The sequence below is a fragment of the Anomaloglossus baeobatrachus genome, chromosome 4 (genome assembly GCF_048569485.1).
Source record: "Anomaloglossus baeobatrachus isolate aAnoBae1 chromosome 4, aAnoBae1.hap1, whole genome shotgun sequence".
NCBI classification, from domain to species: domain Eukaryota; kingdom Metazoa; phylum Chordata; class Amphibia; order Anura; family Aromobatidae; genus Anomaloglossus; species Anomaloglossus baeobatrachus.
In genome coordinates this window covers 679,729,629-679,753,820 of record NC_134356.1, presented here as the reverse complement: position 1 = coordinate 679,753,820, position 24,192 = coordinate 679,729,629, and the positions used below count along the sequence as shown (strand labels likewise).

General features: G+C 46.2%; 1 non-coding gene across 1 annotated transcript; it reads left to right on the top strand.

The window, feature by feature from the left end:
- The first annotated feature begins 12,133 nt into the window (after window positions 1–12,133).
- Window positions 12,134–12,205, top strand: TRNAD-GUC (transfer RNA aspartic acid (anticodon GUC)). The gene has a single exon. It is a non-coding gene; the product is annotated as a tRNA-Asp (tRNA).
- The last annotated feature ends 11,987 nt before the right edge of the window (window positions 12,206–24,192 follow it).

Below are 24,192 nucleotides of genomic sequence, written 5' to 3'. Positions count from 1 at the left end.
GCCGCTCCTCGTTAGTATAGTGGAAAGTATCCCCGCCTGTCACGCGGGAGACCGGGGTTCAATTTCCCGATGGGGAGATCATATAGGTCTTTCCGGGATTAGGTACTTTGACCTGTTTGGCGCAACGTTTTTCGTGTGGTGGGTCCCAACTGTTTTGGCTTGTATTCGGTGTACATGTCTTGTGATCTTTGCATGAATCTTATTGATTCCGCTGATCTATTTAACTCTTGGTGTATTTCGGGGCAGTTAATAGAATTTATTCTTATTGACCTTAATTGCTAAACTAAAAAAGAAATGATGTATCCAATTGGTCACAAGCCGCTCCTCATTAGTATAGTGGAGAGTATCCCCGCCTGTCACGTGGGAGACTGGGGTTCGGTTCCCCGATGTGGACATCATATAAGTTTTGTTAGGGTTAGGTCCTCTGACTTGTTTGTCCCAACGGTTTTTGTGTGGTTGGTCCCAACTGTTTTGGCTTGTATTTGGTGTACATGTTTTGTGATCTTTGCATGAATCTTATTGATTCCGCTGATCTATTCAACTCTTGGTGTAATTCGGGGCAGTTAAGTGAATTTGTTCTTATTGACCTTAATTGATAAACTAAAATAGAAATGATGTATCCAATTGGACATAAGCAGCTCCTCGTTAGTAAAGTGGAGAGTATCCCTGCCTGTCACGTGGGAGACCGGGGTCCAATTCCCCGACGGGGAGATCATATAGCTTTTTTCAGGGTTAGGTACCCTGACCTGTTTGTTCCAACAGTTTTTGTGTGGTGGGTCCCAACTGTTTTGGCTGGTATTCGGTGTACATGTCTTGTGATCTTTGCATGAATCTTATTGATTCCGTTGATCTTTTCAACTCTTGGTGTATTTCGGGGCAGTTAATTGAATTTCTTCTTATTGACCTGAATTGCTAAACTCAAAAAGAAATGATGCATCCAGTTGGGCACACGCCGCTCCTCCTCATTATAGTGGAGAATATCCCCGCCTGTCACGTGGGAGACAGGAGTTCTATTCCCCGGCAGGAAGATCATATAGTTTTTTCCAGGATTAGGTACCCTGACCTTTTTGGCGCAATGTTTTTTGTGTGGTGGGTCCCAACTCTTTTGGCTTGTATTCGGTGTACATGTCTTGTGATCTTTGCATGAATCTTATTGATTCCGCTGATCTTTTTAACTCTTGATTAGAGTTGAGGGCGGTTCGAGGTTCGAGGTTCTCCAGTTCACGGCTCGAGTGATTTTGGGGCTGTTCTAGATAGAACTAGAACTCGAGCTTCTTGCTAAAGCTCGATAGTTCTAGATACGTTCGAGAACGGTTCTAGCAGCAAAAAGACCAGCTAATTAGTAGCTGGCTTTCCGCTGTAATAGTGTAAGTCACTCTGTGACTCATACTATTATGAAATTTCAGTGTATAGTGTGCGGGAACAGCGCATTCAGATCACTGCTGTATGGATAATGGCGATCGCCATTTTTTTTTTTTTCCTTGTCTTCCTTCCCTAAGCGCGCGCGTGTAGTGGGGAGGGCCAGGATGTCAGCCAATCCCAGACACACACACAGCTAAGTGTACTTTTAGCCAGAGAAGCAAAGGCATGTGTGATAGGATGTCCATGTCACATGTCCCTGCATTTTAAAACCGGACATTTTCCTCCAGCACGCCATTATCTGCCTACTGCGTCCTTGGTGTCAGACATCACGGCGGAGCTCCTATCGCCGATACTGCTGTATACGCTACATGCACAGCGCTGGACAGCTTAGGGATAGCACTTTCTATCAGTCCTTTTAAGGGCTCATACCGGTAGGGTCAGAGCCATAGGTGACAGAGTTTAAAACAGAGTTCAACAGCTACACAAGATGACAGCGTCTGTGTAGCTAAGGTCAGGGATTTCCTCGCTGCATTTCCCCATTAGGAGGGATAGAAAGGCAGGCTTCCTTTCCCCTACCCAGAGACCCACAACCCTGCCACTGTACCCTCCTGCCCTTTGCACACTCAAACTCATTGTTACTAAGCCATTATACTAGCAAACACTGAGTGAACTTAGTGGCATCCTAAACGTGGCTCTTGGACTTCTGTATTGTCCCACTAGTGCAAAAATATTTGCAGCACATCTGCCTGCATTGCACACTCAAACTGATAGTTACTAAGCCATTATACTAGCAAACACTGAGTGAACTTAGTGGCATCCTAAACGTGGCTCTTGCACTTCTGTATTGTCCCACTAGTGCAAAGATATTTGCAGCACGTCTGCCTGCATTGCACACTCAAACTGATAGTTACTAAGCCATTATACTAGCAAACACTGAGTGAACTTAGTGGCATCCTAAACATGGCTCTTGGACTTCTGTATTGTCCCACTAGTGCAAAGATATTTGCAGCACGTCTGCCTGCATTGCACACTCAAACTGATAGTTACTAAGCCATTATACTAGCAAACACTGAGTGAACTTAGTGGCATCCTAAAAGTGGCTGTTGGACTTCTGTATTGTCCCACTAGTGCAAAGATATTTGCAGCACGTCTGCCTGCATTGCACACTCAATCTGATAGTTACTAAGCCATTATACTAGCAAACACTGAGTGAACTTAGTGGCATCCTAAAAGTGGCTGTTGGACTTCTGTATTGTCCCACTAGTGCAAAGATATTTGCAGCACGTCTGCCTGCATTGCACACTCAAACTGATAGTTACTAAGCCATTATACTAGCAAACACTGAGTGAACTTAGTGGCATCCTAAACGTAGCTCTTGGACTTCTGTATTGTCCCACTAGTGCAAAGATATTTGCAGCACGTCTGCTTGCATTGCACACTCAAACTGATAGTTACTAAGCTATTATACTAGCAAACACTGAGTGAACTTAGTGGCATCCTAAAAGTGGCTGTTGGACTTTTGTATTGTCCCACTAGTGCAAAGATATTTGCAGCACGTCTGCCTGCATTGCACACTCAAACTGATAGTTACTAAGCCATTATACTAGCAAACACTGAGTGAACTTAGTGGCATCCTAAACGTGGCTCTTGGACTTCTGTATTGTCCCACTAGTGCAAAGATATTTGCAGCATCTCTGCCTGCATTGCACACTCAAACTGATAGTTACTAAGCCATTATACTAGCAAACACTGAGTGAACTTAGTGGCATCCTAAAAGTGGCTGTTGGACTTCTGTAATGTCCCACTAGTGCAAAGATATTTGCAGCACGTCTGCCTGCATTGCACACTCAAACTGATAGTTACTAAGCCATTATACTAGCAAACACTGAGTGAACTTAGTGGCATCCTAAAAGTGGCTGTTGGACTTCTGTATTGTCCCACTAGTGCAAAGATATTTGCAGCACGTCTGCCTGCATTGCACACTCAATCTGATAGTTACTAAGCCACTATACTAGCAAACACTGAGTGAACTTAGTGGCATCCTAAACGTGGCTCTTGGACTTCTGTATTGTCCCACTAGTGCAAAGATATTTGCAGCACGTCTGCCTGCATTGCACACTCAAACTGATAGTTACTAAGCCATTATACTAGCAAACACTGAGTGAACTTAGTGGCATCCTAAACGTGGCTGTTGGACTTCTGTATTGTCCCACTAGTGCAAAGATATTTGCAGCACGTCTGCCTGCATTGCACACTCAAACTGATAGTTACTAAGCCATTATACTAGCAAACACTGAGTGAACTTAGTGGCATCCTAAAAGTGGCTGTTGGACTTCTGTATTGTTCCACTAGTGCAAATATATTTGCAGCACGTCTGCCTGCATTGCACACTCAAACTTATTGTTACTAACTCTAAGCCATTATACTAGCAAACACTGTTGCCAGTTTAAGGGCCGTAGTTGCATTGTCAGGAATAATTATTGTTGTTTATTCTCCTGTGAATAAAGCTAGACCACCGCTGAAATCTACACCACCTCTCAATTTTTACTACCACATTTTAAGTGCACAATCTTGTCGCAATCAAAATGAGTGGCAAAATGACAGATGCTGGTGGAAAGGGGAAGAGGCATGTTGGAAAAGGAAAAAAAGGGTTTGTCCGTGGGGAAGGTGGCAAAGCTCCATTAACATCTGCTGAAGATAGACCGTCTTCCAGCAAAAGTAAGATGTCTACTACTTACCGTGGACAATCCGATGTGCTCCCTTTTTTACAGACACGGACAACTGGAACAAAGGTAGATGATGGCCAAAAAAGGAAAATGCTTGAATGGATTTCAAGTGGTCTAACAAGTGCACTCTCAGCCACCTCAACTACCGCATCCAAAAAACACCAGTCCTCTGAGTTGTCATCCCAATCAAACTTGCTTTCTCCCAGCTCTGAAGTCTCCATCCGCCCTGCACAGTATGGTGGAACTGAGATGGCTGAGTCTGCAGAGCTGTTCAGTCACACTATAGCCTGGGAATCAGAGGTCTGCTCCCAAGCTACAGTGAGAACAGACCAGGAAATGGTCTGCAGTGATGCCCAGAACCTTTGTGACTCTGATTCAGGCCGTGAGGACCAAGTTTCTGAGCATAATGTTGACCCTTTTTCACAAACTGTAACACCTGTTGTTATAGACAATGAGGAACATACTGATGACGATGAGACGCAGATACCAGATTGGGATGACAACTTAAATATTCGGTCAGGGCAAGAAGAGGCTCGGTCTGAGGGTGAGGGGAGTGCAAACACAACAATTGATGAGGAAGTTCTAGATCCCACCTACTGTCAACCCACAGTCAGGCCCTCGAGGAGGTCAACAGAGACGGTGGAGGAAGATGCAACTGACGACGAAGTTACCTTGCGCCTTCCTGGACAGAGTAGGAGTACTGGTAGCACGTCTACAACTGCATCCTCAGCCACCACTGTGCCTCTGAGCACTAGTCGGGGTGGATCAGCAGGTCGCATGCCCTCTAAGCCTTGCCTAGCCTGGTCCTTTTTTGACATAGCAAAAGATCGCCCAAATTATGTGATCTGTAAAATTTGTCATGATTCTGTTAGTAGAGGGCAAAACCTCAGCAGTTTGACAACTTCTTCCATGAATCGTCACATGAATAAATATCATATGTCCCGGTGGGAAGCTCACCGTGCTGCAATGCGGCCTAGCGGAGCGAACCATCCACCACCTGCCCCTTCTAGTGCATCTGCGCGCTCTTCATCTTCTAGGACTGTGGGGACAGCTGTCACACCTGGTTTTCCACGCACAACTTCCACCACTGTAACCGCAACAGGCAGTTTGCTTGGTAGGTCGTCAGTTGGTTTGGAAGGGTAAACAAGTACGTGTGTACAGCTCTCTCAGACATCGATAGCACCAACGTTTGATGAAGGCGACATCATGTCTATGCCTGCACTTTCCTCACAAACCTGCATTTTTCCAGGGACACCCTACTCAACACTGTCTACACACAGCAGTCAGATCTCTGTCCCTCAGATGTGGACAAATAAAAGGCCATTTCCTCCGACCCATGAAAAAGCTAAGAGGTTGACTTTATCCCTCTGTAAGCTCTTGGCTACCAAAATGCTGCCTTTCCGCCTGGTGGACACACAGGATTTTAGAGACCTTATGTCTGTCGCTGTGCCCCAGTACCAGATGCCCAGTCGCCACTACTTCTCTAAGAAAGGTGTGCCCGCGCTACACCAGCATGTCGCACACAACATCACCGCTTCCTTGAGAAACTCTGTGTGTGAACGGGTGCATTTCACCACCGATACTTGGACCAGTAAGCATGGACAGGGACGTTACATGTCGCTGACTGGGCACTGGGTAACTATGGTGATAGATGGTGAAGGGTCTGCTGCACAAGTCTTGCCGTCCACACGACTTGTGTGTCAATCCTCTGTCTGTCCAAGTTCCGCCACTGCTTCTGCCTCCTCCACCTCATCTGGGTCCTCCACCTCCCCCCAAGCCTGCCTGGTCAGGCCACCAGCGTTCTCACTGTGCAGAAGGAATCACGCACCCCTCATTACTATGCTGGCAGCAGAGCGCAACGGCATCAGGCGGTCTTTAGCTTGACATGTCTTGGAAATAGGAGTCACACAGCGGCTGAGTTGTGGGCAGCTCTGGAGACTGAGTTTAATAAATGGTTGTCTCCACTCAACCTACAGCATGGTAAGGCCGTGTGCGACAATGCTGCAAACCTGGGTGCGGCCCTTCGCCTGGGCAAGGTGACACACGTGCCTTGTATGGCTCACGTGTTGAACCTTGTTGTCCAGCAATTTTTAACACACTATCCCGGCCTAGATGGCCTTCTGACTGGGCACGAAAACTGTCTGCTCACTTCCGCCGTTCAACCGCCGCAGCTGAGCGACTTGCATCGCTCCAGAAGTCTTTCGGCCTGCCGGTTCATCGCCTGAAATGCGATGTGCCGACACGCTGGAATTCGACTCTCCACATGTTACAGCGACTGTGGCAGCACCGCCGAGCCCTGGTGCAATACGTCATGACGTATAGCCTGGGCCAACGAGATGCAGAGGTGGGGCAGATCACCCTGATGGAGTGGTCTCAGATCAAGGACCTATGCACCCTTCTGCACAGTTTCGACATGGCGACGAATATGTTTAGCGCTGACAATGCCATTATCAGCATGACAATTCCAGTCATTTACATGCTGGAGCACACGCTAAACACTATTCGGAGTCAGGAGGTGAGACAACAGGAAGGGGAGGAACTACAGGAGGATTCATATGCGCAAGACACAACAACATCACCAAGGTCCAGACGTTCATCATCACCAACGCGGCAGGCATGGGACCATGGGGGACAGGGATCAACAAGGGCGCATGGTAGCAGGCAAAATGTTGAGGAAGGTGCAGGAGAACATGAAGAAATAGAGGACGAACTGTCCATGGACATGGAAGGCTCAGCGGATGAGGGAGACCTTGGTCAAATTTCAGTTGAAAGAGGTTGGGGGGAGATGTCAGAGGAAGAAAGAACGGTTAGCACCTCTATGCCACAAATACAGCGTGGACTTGGTCCGCATGGCTGCGCAAGACACATGAGTGCCTTCTTGCTGCACTACCTCCAACATGACCCTCGTATTGTCAAAATTAGAAGTGATGATGACTACTGGCTTGCCACACTATTAGATCCCCGGTACAAGTCCAAATTTTGTGACATAATTCCAGCCATAGAAAGGGACGCACGTATGCAGGAGTATCAGCAGAAGCTGCTACTCGATCTTAGCTCGGCTTTTCCACCAAACAACCGTGCAGGTGCAGGGAGTGAATCTCCCAGTTGTAACTTGACAAACATGGGACGGTCTTGTCATCTTCAACAGTCTACCCGTCCTAGTAGCACCGTATCTGGTGCTAGTAACAGCAATTTTATGGAATCTTTTCATAATTTTTTTAGACCGTCCTTTGCAAGGCCACCAGAGACAACAAGTCTCACACATAGTCAACGGCTGGAGAGGATGATACAGGAGTATCTCCAAATGAACATCGATGCCATGACTTTGCAAATGGAGCCTTGCTCATTTTGGGCTTCAAATCTTGAAAAATGGCCAGAGCTCTCAACTTACGCCTTGGAGATTTTGTCGTGTCCAGCTGCCAGCATTGTCTCTGAACGTGTCTTCAGTGCTGCTGGGTGTGTGCTGACAGATAAGCGCACGCGTCTGTCCAGTGACAATGTGGACAGACTAACGTTCATAAAAATGAACAAGTCATGGATCCACAAGGAATTTACTACCCCTGTGTCATCCTGGGGAGAGTAAATGCTTGTGGATTTGGAATGTGCTTGATGCAAATCAAAACATCCTGTTTGCAACTATGGCACAAGTGCTGCCACTGGTGGGGTGTCTGTGTGGCCCAATTTTTGGAAAAAAGGGATACTCCGCTTGGAGTAACCCTTGCTTGCTGTGTTTTTTAAAATGATCCAAGATGAACAGATCTGGGATCAGAAAAGACTTTGCTACCTACCCTGGGGTCATCCTGGAAACGGTTAAGTATGGCGTATTTTTGAATGTGCTTGATGCAAATCTAGCTGTGAAGTGTACAACTGGGGCACAACTGCTGCCACTGATTAGGTGTCTGTGTGGCCCAATTTTTGGAAAAAAGGGTGACTCCGCTTGGAGTAACCCTTGCTTGCTGTGTTTTTTAAAATGATCCAAGATGAACAGATCTGGGATCAGGAAAGACTTTGCTACCTACCTCGGGGTCATCCTGGAAACGGTTAAGTATGGCGTATTTTTGAATGTGCTTGATGCAAATCTAGCTGTGAAGTGTACAACTGGGGCACAACTGCTGCCACTGAATGGGTGGGTGTGTGTGGGGCCCAATTTTTGGAAAAAAGGGAGACTCCGCTTGGAGTAACCCTTGCTTGCTGTGTTTTTTAAAAGGAGCCAAGATGAACAAGTCATGGTTCAGGAAAGACTTAGCTACGTACCCCGGTGTCATCCTGGGGACGATTAAGAATGGCGTATTTTTGAATGTGCTTGATGCAAATCTAGCTGTGAAGAGTACAACTGGGGCACAACTACTGCCACTGAAGGGGTGGGTGTGTGTGTGGCCCAATTTTTGGAAAAAAAAGGGAGACTCTGCTTGGAGTAACCCTTGCTTGCTGTGTTTTTTAAAAGGAGCCAAGATGAACAAGTCATGGTTCAGCAAAGACTTTGCTACCTACCCCGGGGTCATCCTGGAAACGGTTAAGTATGGCGTATTTTTGAATGTGCTTGATGCAAATCTAGCTGTGAAGTGTACAACTGGGGCACAACTGCTGCCACTGAATGGGTGGGTGTGTGTGGGGCCCAATTCTTGGAAAAAAGGGAGACTCCACTTGGAGTAACCCTTGCTTGCTGTGTTTTTTAAAATGATCCAAGATGAACAGATCTGGGATCAGGAAAGACTTTGCTACCTACCCCGGAGTTATCCTGGAAACGGTTAAGTATAGCGTATTTTTGAATGTGCTTGATGCAAATCTAGCTGTGAAGTGTACAACTGGGGCACAACTGCTGCCACTGATGGGGTGTCTGTGTGGCCCAATTTTTGGAAAAAAGGGAGACTCCGCTTAGAGTAACCCTTGCTTGCTGTGTTTTTTAAAATGATTCAAGATGAACAGATCTGGGATCAGGAAAGCCTTTGCTACCTACCCCGGGGTCATCCTGGAAACGGTTAAGTATGGCGTATTTTTGAATGTGCTTGATGCAAATCTAGCTGTGAAGTGTACAACTGGGGCACAAGTGCTACCACTGAAGGGGTGGGTGTGTTTGTGGCCCAATTTTTGGAAAAAAGGGAGAACTCCGCTTGGAGTCACCTTGCGGTGTTTTACATGATTTTTGAAGGGCGTGCCATGCCTATATCTGTGTGTCCTCCTCTTTTTCCTTGTCCAGCTCTTTTGTTTTCGCATGAGTATATTTCCTTGTCACTTTCCCATGTGTTTGTGTTGTTTGTCACGTTTTGGACCTTTGAGGGTGTTTTCTAGGTGTTTTTCTGTGTTTGTGATTGCCTGCCATTGTTTTCTATGCAGTTCGAGATCGGTTCGTCGAACGTTCGACAAACCGAACTCGAACGGGACCTCCGTTCGACGAACCGAACTCGAGCCGAACCGCGGCCGGTTCGCTCATCTCTACTCTTGATGTATTTCGGGGCAGTTAATTGAATTTCTTCTTATTGACCTTAATTGCTAAACTAAAAAAGAAATCATGTATTAAATTGGAAACAAGCCACTCCTTGTTAGTATAGTGGAGAGTATCCCTGCCTGTCACGTGGGAGACTGGGGTTCACTTCCCAGTTGGGGAGATTATATAAGTTTTTTCAGAGTTAGGTACCCTGACTTGTTTGTCCCAACGGTTTTTGTGTGGTGGGTCCCAATTGTTTTGGCTTGTATTCGGTGTACATGTTTTGTGATCTTTGCAGGAATCTTATTGATTCCGTTGATCTTTTCAACTCTTGGTGTAATTCGGGGCAGTTAAGTGAATTTCTTCTTATTGACCTTAATTGCTAAACTAAAAAAGAAATAATGTATCCAATTGAGCACAAGCAGCTCCTTGTTTGTATAGTGGAGAGTATCCCTGCCTGTCACGTGGGAGAATGGGGTTCACTTCCCCGATGGGGCGATCATATAGGTTTTTTCAGGGTTAGGTACCCTGACTTGTTTGGCGCAACGGTTTTTGTGTGGTGGATCCGAACTGTTTTGGCTTGTATTCGGTGTACATGTCTTGTGATCTTTGCATGAATCTTATTGATTCCGTTGATCTTTTCAACTCTTAGTGTATTTCAGGGCAGTTAATTGAATTTCTTCTTATTGACCTTAATTGCTAAACTCAAAAAGAAATGATGCCTCCAATTGGGCACAAGCTGCTCCTCGTTAGTATAGTGGAGAGTATCCTCGCCTGTCACGCGGGAGACTGGGGTTCAATTCCCAGACGGGGAGATCATATAGGTTTTTCCAGGATTAGGTGCCCAGACCTGTTTGGCGCAATGGTTTTTGTGTGGTGGGTCCCAACTGTTTTGGCTTGTTTTCGGTGCACATTTCTTGTGATCTTTGCATGAATCTTATTGATTCCGTTGATCTTTTCAACTCTTAGTGTATTTCGGGGCACTTAATTGAATTTCTTCTTATTGACCTTAATTGCTAAACTCAAAAAGAAATGATGCCTCCAATTGGGAACAAGCCACTCCTCATTAGTATAGTGGAGAGTATCCCCGCCTGTCACGCGGGTGACCAGGGTTAAATTCCCCGACTTGGGGATCATATAGGTTTTTCAAGGATTAGGTACCCTGACCTGTTTGGCGCAACGGTTTTTGTGTGGTTGGTCCCAACTGTTTTGGCTTGTATTCGGTGTACATGTCTTGTGATCTTTTCATGAATCTTATTGATTCCGTTGATCTTTTCAACTCTTGGTGTATTTCGTGGCAGTTAATTGAATTTCTTCATATTGACCTTAATCGGTAAACTCAAAAAGAAATGATGCCTCCAGTTGGGCACCAGCTGCTCCTCGTTAGTATAGTGGAGAGTATCCCCGCCTGTCACGCGGGAGACCAAGGTTCAATTCCCCCACGGGGAGATCATATAGGTTTTTCCAGGATTAGGTAACCTGTCCTGCTTGGAGCAGTGGTTTCTGTGTGGTGGGTCCCAACTGTTTTGGCATGTATTCAGTGTACATGTCTTGTGATCTTTGCACGAATCTTATTGATTCCGTTGATCTTTTCAACTCTTGGTGTAATTCAGGGCAGTTAAGTGAATTTGTTCTTATTGACCTTAATTGCTAAAGTAAAAAAGAAATGATGTATACTATTAGGCACAAGCTGCTCCTCGTTAGCATAGTGGAGGGTATCCCCACCTGTCACACGGGAGACCGAGGTTCAATTCCCCGACGGGGAGATCATATAGGTTTTTCCAGGATTAGGTACCCTGACCTGTTCGGCGCAATGGTTTTTGTGTGGTGGGTCCCAACTGTTTTGGCTTGTATTCGGTGTACATGTCTTGTGATCTTTGCATGAATCTTATTGATTTCATTGATCTTTTCAACTCTTGGTGTATTTCGGGGCAGTTAATTGAATTTCTTCTTATTGACCTTAATTGCTAAACTCAAAAAGAAATGATGCCTCCAATTGGGCACAAGCCGCTCCTCGTTAGTATAGTGGAGACTATCCCCGCCTGTCACGCGGGGGACCGGGGTTTTATTCCCCGGCGGGGAGATCATATAGGTGTTCCAGATTTAGGTACCCTGACCTGGTTGGCGCAACGGTTTTTGTGTGGTGGGTCCCAACTGCTTTGGCTTGTATTTGGTGTACATGTTTTGTGATCTTTGCATGAGTCCTATTGATTCCGCTGATCTGTTCAACTCTTGGTGTAATTCGGGGCAGTTAAGTAAATTTCTTCTTATTGACCTTAATTGCTAAACTCAAAAAGAAATGATGCCTCCGATTAGGCACAAGCCGCTCCTCGTTAGTATAGTGGAGTGTATCCCCGCCTGTCACGCGGGGGACCGGGGTTAAATTCCTCGACGGGGAGATCATATAGGTTTTTCCAGGATTAGGTACCCTGACCTGTTTGGCGCAACTGTTTTGCCTTGTATTCGGTGTACATGTCTTGTGATCTTTGCATGAATCTTATTGATTCCGTTGATCTTTTAAACTCTTGGTGTATTTCGGGGCAGTTAATTGAATTTCTTCTTATTGACCTGAATTGCTAAGCTGAAAACGAAAAGATGCCTCCAATTGGGCACAAGCCGCTCCTCGTTAGTATAGTGGAGAGTATCCCCGCCTGTCACGCGGGAGACCGGGGTTCAATTCCCCGACGGGGAGATAGTATAGGTTTTTCCAGGATTAGGTACCCTGACCTGTTTGGCGCAATGGTTTTTGTGTGGTGGGTCCCAACTGTTTTGGCTTGTATTCGGTGTACATGTCTTGTGATCTTTGCATGAATCTTATTGATTCCGTTGATCTTTTAAACTCTTGGTGTATTTCGGGGCAGTTAATAGAATTTCTTCTTATTGACCTTAATTGCTCAACTCAAAAAGAAATAATGCCTCCAGTTGAGCACAAGCTGCTCCTTGTTAGTATAGTGGAGAGTATCCCTGCCTGTCACGCGGGAGACCAGGGTTCATTTCCCCGATGGGGAGATCGTATAGGTTTTTTCAGGATTAGGTACCCTGACCTGTTTGGCGCAATGGTTTTTGTGTGGTGGGTCCCAACTGTTTTGGCTTGTATTCGGTGTACATGTCTTGTGATCTTTGCATGAATCTTATTGATTCCATTGATCTTTTCAACTCTTGGTGTATTTCGGGGCAGTTAATTGAATTTCTTCTTATTGACCTTAATTGCTAAACTCAAAAAGAAATGATGCCTCCAATTGGGCACAAGCCGCTCCTCGTTAGTATAGTGGAGACTATCCCCGCCTGTCACGCGGGAGACCGGGTTTTATTCCCCGGCGGGGAGATCATATAGGTCTTCCAGATTTAGGTACCCTGACCTGGTTGGCGCAACGGTTTTTGTGTGGTGGGTCCCAACTGCTTTGGCTTGTATTCGGTGTACATGTTTTGTGATCTTTGCATGAGTCCTATTGATTCCGCTGATCTGTTCAACTCTTGGTGTAATTCGGGGCAGTTAAGTAAATTTCTTCTTATTGACCTTAATTGCTAAACTCAAAAAGAAATGATGCCTCTGATTAGGCACAAGCCGCTCCTCGTTAGTAAAGTGGAGTGTATCCCCGCCTGTCACGCGGGGGACCGGGGTTAAATTCCCCGACGGGGAGATCATATAGGTTTTTCCAGGATTAGGTACCCTGACCTGTTTGGCGCAACGGTTTATGTGTGGTGGGTCCCAACTGTTTTGCCTTGTATTCGGTGTACATGTCTTGTGATCTTTGCATGAATCTTATTGATTCCGTTGATCTTTTCAACTCTTGGTGTATTTCGGGGCAGTTAATAGAATTTCTTCTTATTGACCTGAATTGCTAAGCTGAAAACGAAAAGATGCCTCCAATTGGGCACAAGCCGCTCCTCGTTAGTATAGTGGAGAGTATCCCCGCCTGTCACGCGGGAGACCGGGGTTCAATTCCCCGACGGGAAGATCGTATAGGTTTTTCCAGGCTTAGGTACCCTGACCTGTTTGGCGCAACGGTTTTTGTGTGGTGGGTCCCAACTGTTTTGGCTTGTATTCGGTGTACATGTCTTGTGATCTTTGCATGAATCTTATTGATTCCGTTGATCTTTTCAACTCTTGGTGTATTTCGGGGCAGTTAATAGAATTTCTTCTTATTGACCTGAATTGCTAAGCTGAAAACGAAAAGATGCCTCCAATTGGGCACAAGCCGCTCCTCGTTAGTATAGTGGAGAGTATCCCCGCCTGTCACGCGGGAGACCGGGGTTCAATTCCCCGACGGAGAGATCGTATAGGTTTTTCCAGGCTTAGGTACCCTGACCTGTTTGGCGCAACGGTTTTTGTGTGGTGGGTCCCAACTGTTTTGGCTTGTATTCGGTGTACATGTCTTGTGATCTTTGCATGAATCTTATTGATTCCGTTGATCTTTTCAACTCTTGGTGTATTTCGGGGCAGTTAATAGAATTTCTTCTTATTGACCTGAATTGCTAAGCTGAAAACGAAAAGATGCCTCCAATTGGGCACAAGCCGCTCCTCGTTAGTATAGTGGAGAGTATCCCCGCCTGTCACGCGGGAGACCGGGGTTCAATTCCCCGACGGAGAGATCGTATAGGTTTTTCCAGGCTTAGGTACCCTGACCTGTTTGGCGCAACGGTTTTTGTGTGGTGGGTCCCAACTGTTTTGGCTTGTATTCGGTGTACATGTCTTGTGATCTTTGCATGAATCTTATTGATTCCGTTGATCTTTTCAACTCTTGGTGTATTTCGGGGCAGTTAATTGAATTTCTTCATATTGACCTTAATTGCTCAACTCAAAAAGAAATGATGCCTCCAGTTGAGCACAAGCTGCTCCTCGTTAGTATAGTGGAGAGTATCCCTGCCTGTCACGCGGGAGACTAGGGTTCATTTCCCCGATGGGGAGATCATATAGGTTTTTCCAGGATAAGGTACCCTGACCTGTATGACGCAACGGTTTTTGTGTGGTGGGTCCCAACTGTTTTTGCTTGTATTCGGTGTACATGTCTTGTGATCTTTGCATGAATCTTATTGATTCCGCTGATCTTTTCAACTCTTGGTGTATGTCGGGGCAGTTAATTGAATTTCTTCTTATTGACCTTAATTGCTAAATTCAAAAAGAAATGATGCCTCCAATTGAGCACAAGCCGCTCCTCGTTAGTATAGTGGAGAGTATCCTTGCCTGTCACGCGGGAGACCGGGGTTCAATTCCCGGACGGGGAGATCATATAGGTTTTTCCAGGATTAGGTACCCAGACCTGTTTGGTGCAATGGTTTTAGTGTGGTAGGTCCCAACTGTTTTGGCTTGTTTTCGGTGCACAATTCTTGTGATCTTTGCATGAAACTTATTGATTCCGTTATTCTTTTCAACTCTTGGTGTATTTCAGGGCAGTTAATTGAATTTCTTCTTATTGACCTTAATTGCCAAACTCAAAAAGAACTGATGCCTACAATTGGGCACAAGTTGCTCCTCGTTTGGATAGGGAGGGTATCCCCGCCTGTCACACGGGAGACCGGGGTTCAATTCCCCGACAGGGAGATCATATAGGTTTTTCCAGGATTAGGTACCCTGACCTGTTTGGCGCAACGGTTTATGTGTGGTGGGTCCCAACTGTTTTGCCTTGTATTCGGTGTACATGTCTTGTGATCTTTGCATGAATCTTATTGATTCCGTTGATCTTTTCAACTCTTGGTGTATTTCGGGGCAGTTAATTGAATTTCTTCATATTGACCTTAATTGCTTAACTCAAAAAGAAATGATGCCTCCAGTTGAGCACAAGCTGCTCCTCGTTAGTATAGTGGAGAGTATCCCTGCCTGTCACGCGGGAGACCAGGGTTCATTTCCCCGATGGGGAGATCATATAGGTTTTTCCAGGATAAGGTACCCTGACCTGTATGACGCAACGGTTTTTGTGTGGTGGGTCCCAACTGTTTTTGCTTGTATTCGGTGTACATGTCTTGTGATCTTTGCATGAATCTTATTGATTCCGCTGATCTTTTCAACTCTTGGTGTATGTCGGGGCAGTTAATTGAATTTCTTCTTATTGACCTTAATTGCTAAATTCAAAAAGAAATGATGCCTCCAATTGGGCACAAGCCGCTCCTCGTTAGTATAGTGGAGAGTGTCCTTGCCTGTCACGCGGGAGACCGGGGTTCAATTCCCGGACGGGGAGATCATATAGGTTTATCCATGCTTAGGTACCCTGACCTGTTTGGTGCAATGGTTTTAGTGTGGTAGGTCCCAACTGTTTTGGCTTGTTTTCGGTGCACAATTCTTGTGATCTTTGCATGAAACTTATTGATTCCGTTGTTCTTTTCAACTCTTGGTGTATTTCAGGGCAGTTAATTGAATTTCTTCTTATTGACCTTAATTGCCAAACTCAAAAAGAACTGATGCCTACAATTGGGCACAAGTTGCTCCTCGTTTGGATAGGGAGGGTATCCCCGCCTGTCACGCGGGAGACCGGGGTTCAATTCCCCGACGGGGAGATCATATAGGTTTTTCCAGGATTAGGTACCTTGACCTGTTTGGCGCAATGGTTTTTGTGTGGTGGGTCCCAACTGTTTTGGCTTGTATTCGGTGTACATGTCTTGTGATCTTTGCATGAATCTTATTGATTCCGCTGATCTTTTCAACTCTTGGTGTATGTCGGGGCAGTTAATTGAATTTCTTCTTATTGACCTTATTTGCCAAACTCAAAAAGAAATGATGCCTCCAATTGGGCACAAGCTGCTTTTCATTAGCATAGTGGAGGGTATCCCCGCCTGTCACGCGGGAGACCGGGGTTCAATTCCCGGACGGGGAGATCATATAGGTTTTTCCAGGATTAGGTACCCTGACCTGTTTGGCGCAATGGTTTTTGTGTGGTGGGTCCCAACTAGAGTTGAGCGCGGTTCGAGGTTCGATGTTCTCCAGTTCGCGGCTCGAGTGATTTTGGGGGCTGTTCTAGATAGAACTACAACTCGAGCTTTTTGCTAAAGCTCGATAGTTCTAGATACGTTCGAGAACGGTTCTAGCAGCAAAAAGACCAGCTAATTACTAGCTGGCTTTCCGCTGTAATTGTGTAAGTCACTCTGTGACTCACACTAATATGAAATTTCAGTGTATAGTGTGCGGGAACAGCGCATTCAGATCACTGCTGTATGGATAATGGCGATCGCCATTTTTTTTTTTTTTCCTTGTCTTCCTTCCCTAAGCGCGCGCGTGTAGTGGGGCGGGCCAGCATGTCAGCCAATCCCAGACACACACACAGCTAAGTGTACTTTTAGCCAGAGAAGCAACGGCATGTGTGATAGGATGTCCATGTCACATGTCCCTGCATTATAAAAACGAGTATCTGCCCGTCCGGACGCCATTATCTCTTCTGCGTCCTTGGTGTCAGTCACCGCCGGCGCAGCGCCTATCTCCGATACTGCTGTGAACGCTCTATACACAGCGCTGTACAGAATAGGGATAGCACTTTTTATCAGTCCTTTTAAGGGCTAATACCGGCAGGGTCAGAGACATAGGTGACAGGTCCGTGAAAACAGAGTTTACCAGCTACACAAGATGACAGCGTCTGTGTAGCTAAGGTCAGGGATTTCCTCGCTGCATTTCCTCATTAGGAGGGATAGAAAGGCAGGCTTACTTTCCTCTACCCAGAGAACCACAACCCTGCCACTGTACCCTCCTGCCCTTTGCACACTCAAACTCATTGTTACTAAGCCATTATACTAGCAAACACTGAGGAGACTTAGTTGCATCCTAAACGTGGCTTTTGGACTTATGTTTTGTCACACTAGTGCAAAGATATTTGCAGCATGTCTGCCTGCATTGCACACTCAAACTCATTGTTACTAAGCTATTATACTAGCAAACACTGAGTGAACTTAGTGGCATCCTAAAAGTGGCTGTTGGACTTCTGTATTGTCCCACTAGTGCAAAGATATTTGCAGCATCTCTGCCTGCATTGCACACTCAAACTCATTGTTACTAAGCCATTATACTAGCAAACACTGAATGAACTTAGTGGCATCCTAAACGTGGCTATTGGACTTCTGTATTGTCCCACTAGTGCAAAGATATTTGCAGCACGTCTGCCTGCATTGCACACTCAAAATACTTGTTACTAAGCCATTATACTAGCAAACACTGAGTGAACTTAGTGGCATCCTAAACGTGGCTGTTGGACTTCTGTATTGTCCCACTAGTGCAAAGATATTTGCAGGACGTCTGCCTGCATTGCACACTCAAACTCTTTGTTACTAAGCCATTATACTAGCAAACACTGAGTGAACTTAGTGGCATCCTAAAAGTGGCTGTTGGACTTCTGTATTGTCCCACTAGTGCAAAGATATTTGCAGCACGTCTGCCTGCATTGCACACTCAAACTCTTTGTTACTAAGCCATTATACTAGCAAACACTGAGTGAACTTAGTGGCATCATAAAAGTGGCTGTTGGACTTCTGTATTGTCCCACTAGTGCAAAGATATTTGCAGCACGTCTGCCTGCATTGCACACTCAAACTCATTGTTACTAAGCCATTACACTAGCAAACACTGAGTAAACTTAGTGGCATCCTAAACGTGGCTGTTGGACTTCTGTATTGTTCCACTAGTGCAAATATATTTGCAGCACGTCTGCCTGCATTGCACACTCAAACTCATTGTTACTAATCCATTATACTAGCAAACACTGAGTGAACTTAGTGGCATCCTAAACGTGGCTGTTGGACTTCTGTATTGTCCCACTAGTGCAAAGATATTTGCAGCACGTCTGCCTGCATTGCACACTCAAACTCATTGTTACTAAGCTATTATACTAGCAAACACTGAGTGAACTTAGTGGCATCCTAAAAGTGGCTGTTGGACTTCTGTATTGTCCCACTAGTGCAAAGATATTTGCAGCATCTCTGCCTGCATTGCACACTCAAACTCATTGTTACTAAGCCATTATACTAGCAAACACTGAATGAACTTAGTGGCATCCTAAACGTGGCTATTGGACTTCTGTATTGTCCCACTAGTGCAAAGATATTTGCAGCACGTCTGCCTGCATTGCACACTCAAAATACTTGTTACTAAGCCATTATACTAGCAAACACTGAGTGAACTTAGTGGCATCCTAAACGTGGCTGTTGGACTTCTGTATTGTCCCACTAGTGCAAAGATATTTGCAGGACGTCTGCCTGCATTGCACACTCAAACTCATTGTTACAAAGCCATTATACTAGCAAACACTGAGTGAACTTAGTGGCATCCTAAAAGTGGCTGTTGGACTTCTGTATTGTCCCACTAGTGCAAAGATATTTGCAGCACATCTGCCTGCATTGCACACTCAAACTCATTGTTACTAAGCCAATATACTAGCAAACACTGAGTGAACTTAGTGGCATCCTAAAAGTGGCTGTTGGACTTCTGTATTGTCCCACTAGTGCAAAGATATTTGCAGGACGTCTGCCTGCATTGCACACTCAAACTCATTGTTACAAAGCCATTATACTAGCAAACACTGAGTGAACTTAGTGGCATCCTAAAAGTGGCTGTTGGACTTCTGTATTGTCCCACTAGTGCAAAGATATTTGCAGCACGTCTGCCTGCATTGCACACTCAAACTCATTGTTACTAAGCCATTATACTAGCAAAAACGGAGTGAACTTAGTGGCATCCTAAAAGTGGCTGTTAGACTTCTGTATTGTCCCACTAGTGCAAAGATATTTGCAGCACGTCTGCTTGCATTTCACACTCAAACTCATTGTTACTAAGCCATTATACCAGCAAACACTGAGGGAACTTAATGGCATCCTAAAAGTGGCTGTTGGACTTCTGTATTGTCCCACTAGTGCAAAGATATTTGCAGCACGTCTGCCTGCATTGCACACTCAAACTGATAGTTAATGAGCCATTATACTAGCAAACACTGAGTGAACTTAGTGGCATCCTAAACGTGGCTCTTGGACTTCTGTATAGTCCCACTAGTGCAAAGATATTTGCAGCACGTCTGCCTGCATTGAACACTCAAACTGATAGTTACTAAGCCATTATACTAGCAAACACTGAGTGAACTTATGGCATCCTAAAAGTGGCTGTTGGACTTCTCTATTGTCCCACTAGTGCAAAGATATTTGCAGCACCTGTGCAGGACACCCTCCTGCTCTGTTTTTAATAAGCTATAATGATAGCAAAAAATACTGCCATTTAGCGGCATCATAGAACTGGATGTTGTATTTCATTATTGTCCCACTTGTGCCAAGCTATTTCTAGCACCTGTGCAGGACACCCTTATGCACATTTTGCTACGCTAATGTTATAGCAAACTCAGGAAATTCATTGCTGCATTTGATAATTCGGAAGGATAGAAAGTGAGGCTTCCTTTAGCTTTTCCTTCTGTTCATAGACAGCATCTCCAAGTCCACACCCGAAGAGCAATTTCTCCTCCACGTGTAAGTGTGGAGAGGCAGCTAGTGCGCATGCGTGTGCCGATTTACCCCAGCCGCAGCCTAATTACAGTGTTTCACCTAGTGAGTATGCTCAGCCTGACTGTGCCATTCCTGAGGCTAAGTCTTCATTTCGGGATACAGCGCATGCTCCCACACTTAGTGCGAAAAACCTCTTTGCACAGGTACTTGCATTCCGTGCCGGGTCTAAGTCCTGTTTTGTGCCTAGACACCATGCTAAAGCTGATAGTCTTTTTTCAGAGACTGTATTTCATGCAACTGACCATGGTCAGGCACTTACTGCATCAGAGACTAGGTCCGGTAATGAACTCTTTGGCCCTGCCCCTGATGTGGGGGGCCCATATAGACCACAGGGCATCAGGTGTCCTGACGATGTGGCCAGGCCACTCCCAAATGGCTTGCAGAGGCCCGCCCCTATGACTTGTCACCTCATTATTGATGGTCAGACGATGACTGGTGAGGTGTTTGTGTCGTGGCAGCCATGAGGTCATTATTGAAGTTGCGGTTCCAAATAGGACGCTAGTTATGCCACTCATGACGTGTCACTCTGCTTTTGTCTCCAGGAGGTGCATTGTGGTCCACCCTGGTTTGGGGCGGACCCAGGTTATAAAACGGGCTGGAGCCAACAAGGAGGTGCGCAGTCTTCTATTATGCTCCGAAAGAGCACACCTCCATGTGTTGAACCCGTTGCGGCTTTAGGCCAGAGATAGGCAGGGATAGGGCGTCGATGCAGGCCGCCACCACAGTTGGTAACGCAGAACGGTTAAGACCAGCTCCTGTCCTACCAGTCCTGCTTGTGCAGCCCAGTGGCATTAACAGGCCTGCTGCTGCTGATGCGCCTGCTGTCCACAGGTGTGGCTCCAATGCACACGGTCAGCGTACTCAATGGCCCCTGTGATGTTAACAGGGAGTTCCTGGTCTGGGTGGGCGTGTGGACCCTGTGACGCTAACAGGGCTCCCAGTCTCAAGATCCGAGTGGCGTCCAACTCGGTTTAGGCAACTATTAGTGTCATAGCCACACAGATCTGTATCCTCCACCAAACCTTCCAGTTGCCAACCTCTCCTTTTCCATCTGGGAGCACGGTGGACATTGACTGCTGATGGGGATATATACCTTTCTCTTTCTTTTCTTATTAATTTTCGTTATATAGCGGTAACATAGTATATACCACCTTATCCAAATCTGCCAGTCCCACCGTAACACATGGTGTTTCTTCATCAAATGTTACTTTTGCTTAACCAACAAACCCAAGGACAAAAACTTTTTTCCCCTTTCCAACACACCTGTTCCCCTTTCCACCACCATTTGTCCTTTTTCAACTCATTTGGTATATGACCAAAAGTGCAACTCTGCAGGGACACCGTACTCAATGCCATCTCAGCACAGCAGCCAGCCCTCGGTCCCTCAGATGTGGACAAGTAAAAGCCCATTTCCTCCTATCCATGACAAAGCGTTGAGATTCACTCTGTGTAGCACTGGTGTTTACTGGAAAAGCAGATCTAAGAATCTGTACCATCTTCTGCAGATACTCCTGTATACGTGCGTCCCTTTCTATGGCAGGAATTATTTCGCCAAATTTTGTCTTGTACCAGGGATCTAACAGTGTGGCAACCCAGTAGTTAGCATTACTTCGAATTCGTACAATCCGAGGGTCATGTTGTAGGTAGTGCAGCAAGAAGGCGCTCATGTGTCTTGTGCATCCAGGAGGACCAAGTCCTTGGTGTGTTGGTGACAGAGAGGTGAGAATCGTGCCTCCTTCCTCTGCCCTCTCCCCCCAACCTCGCACAACTGAAATGTGAGCAAGCTCTCACTCATCTGCTGAGTCTTCCATGCCCATCGCCAGTTCGTCCTCCATTTCTTCATGGGCTCCTGCACCTTCCTCAACAATTTTTGCTGATACTATGCACCCTTGTTAATCCCTATCCCCCACCATGACTGCCGCCTAGGTGCCGCTCACCTTATGGACCTTGTAGATCTTATTATCCCTTCTGCATATGACTCCTCCTGTACTTCCTCACCTTCCTCTTGTACCAACACCTGACTCCGAATAATGCTTACAGTGTGCTCCATCTTGTAGATGACCAGAATTGTCACGCTGAGAATGGCATCGCCAGTACTAAACATCTTCGTCGACATTTGTAAACTGTGTAGAAGGGTGCATAGATCCTTGATCTGACACCACTCCAGCAGCGTGATCTGCTCCACCTCTGGATCAAGTTAGCTCAGGGTATACGTCATACCGTATTTCAGCAGGGCTCTGCGGTGCTGCCACAGACGCTGCAACATGTTCAGATTCCAATTCCTGCGTGGCGGAACATCGCATTTCCGGCGTTTAACCGCCAGACCCTAAGACTTCAGGAGCGATGAAAGTTGTTGAGCTGCTGGGTGCGAAGGATGAAAGTGAGCACATAGCAGCGTGCCCGCTGCACAAGGCCATGTAGGCCGGGATGGTATTTTAAAAATTGCTGGAGAATCAGATTGAACATGTGAGCCATACAAGGCACGTGTGTCACATTGCCCTGACGAAGGGCCACAGACAGGTTTGCATCATTGCCGCACACGGCTGTTAAGTCACCAACGTAGTCCACTCAATCAATTTGTACTCCGGTCGCCAGGTGACAACGTGTTCCTTTCGTGCATAGTGCTGATGATGGGAAAGGAGTCGATGACTTCGGCGCAGGTGGACGCAGGTTATGGTCACCCACTGGGTTGCGTTACCTTGACAGATACAGAACCACAGGCTGAATGTAGGTGGTGGGTATCTCACAGATGAAGTACCATCATTCAGCTACAACCAATGGGAAGACACCACACCTTTTTTTAGGCCCCTCCTGTCTGCAGACCACTGCCAGACAAAGCTATGAACCTCTTGTTACTGTTACCCCCAGTTCAGTTTTATGAGTTTGTGTGCTTGTTACCTGACTACTTTTCCTGCTTGCTGTTTATGTACCTCGTTGGCCGATCCGCATTTCACCTCTGCTTGTTTTCTGATTAAGTCCTGGCCATCCCATTCTGTTCCTCTTCCTAAATTAATGTTTTTGACCCTGCATGACTACTATCCTCTGGAACTGCAGCCTTCCACAGGTATTGATCAACTTGGGCCCTGTGCAATTCCAAATCACTGTATAGGGGTTAAAGGGTTTCAGGGTTCTGGGTGTCCAGCTTGGTGAGTGGCTTGCCTCTAGCCTATCCTTTACAGCCCATTTGAGTGTGTCGATCCAGGCAGGCGTTACACTGTGTCCTCTGCAGAAGGCCATCCAGGCCTCGATAGTGTTTTAAAAATTGGTGGACAACCAGGTTCACCACGTGAGCCATACAAGGCACGTGTGTCAAATTGCCCTGAAGAAGGGTCGCAGACTGGTTTGCATCATTGTCGCACCTGACCTTCCCTGACTGCTGGTTGAGTGGAGACAACCATTGATGAAACTCGGTCTCACTCTCCAGAGCTAACCGTCCACAATTCCTCAGCGGTGTCTCACATTTCCCCTACATTACAAAGTAAACATTTGACTGCCTGATGGCCTTGAGCTGTGCTGCCAGCATAGTAAGGAGGTGTGTGGGATTCCTTGGGCGCAGTTACAAGGAAGGGTGGCCTGATCACACAGGGTTAGGGCCGAGGTGGAGGACCCACATGAGGTTGAGGAGGCAGAAGCAGTGGAGGAACTTGTACATACAGAGGAAGGATTGACACACAACTCATGGGGATGGCTAGACTTGTACAGCAAACCCTTCTCCATCTCTCACCATAGTTACCCAGTGCCCAGTCAGTAACATGTAACTGTTACTCCTCCAATTGGGCACAAGCCGCTCCTCGTTAGTATAGTGGAGAGTATCCCCGCCTGTCATGCGGGAGACCGGGGCTCAATTCCCCGACAGGGAGATCGTATAGGTTTTTCCAGGATTAGGTACCCTGACGTGTTTGGCGCAACGTTTTTTGTGTGGTGGGTCCCAACTGTTTTGGCTTGTATTCGGTGTACATGTCTTGTGATCTTTTCATGAATCTTATTGATTCCGTTGATCTTTTCAACTCTTGGTGTATTTTGGGGCAGTTAATTGAATTTCTTCTTATTGACCTGAATTGCTAAGCTGAAAACGAAATGATGCCTCCAATTGGGCACAAGCCACTCCTCGTTAGTATAGTGGAGAGTATCCCCGCCTGTCACGTGGGAGACCGATGTTCAATTCTCCGATGGGGAGATCGTATAGGTTTTTCCAGGATTAGGTACCCTGACCTGTTT